Raw genomic sequence first — 234 nt, 5'->3', positions numbered from 1 at the left:
AAAAAAAAAAAAAAAAAAGGAGATTGCTTTGGAGTAAAGCAATAGAATAAGACAACAGAGAAGAAGACGAAGAGTTTATGAGAAGAGATGAGATAGATTTGCTTACATTCTATCACCAGATTCAAATTTTATGCTCTCTATTCTTATAAAACAAAAAAAAAAAACACTAGTGTTGTCTCTTTGTCTGCATCGAAACGAACCTTGAATATATAAAAAAAAAAAAAAAAAAAAAAA

At 26.5% G+C, this 234-nt stretch overlaps 1 protein-coding gene across 1 annotated transcript in view; it reads right to left on the bottom strand.

Annotated features, from left to right (window-relative positions):
- LOC104719865 (WD repeat-containing protein 44-like) overlaps positions 1–228 on the bottom strand; it is a 3,377-nt gene extending 3,149 nt beyond the window's left edge. The window contains exon 1 of the mRNA XM_010437852.1: positions 107–228. The gene's annotated coding sequence lies outside the window, so the exon portion shown is untranslated. The remainder of the gene's footprint in view (positions 1–106) is intronic.

The sequence above is a fragment of the Camelina sativa genome, chromosome 10 (assembly GCF_000633955.1).
Source record: "Camelina sativa cultivar DH55 chromosome 10, Cs, whole genome shotgun sequence".
NCBI lineage: Eukaryota > Viridiplantae > Streptophyta > Magnoliopsida > Brassicales > Brassicaceae > Camelina > Camelina sativa.
Note: the sequence above shows the minus strand (reverse complement) of the source record. Positions and strands in the feature narration are given on the sequence as shown.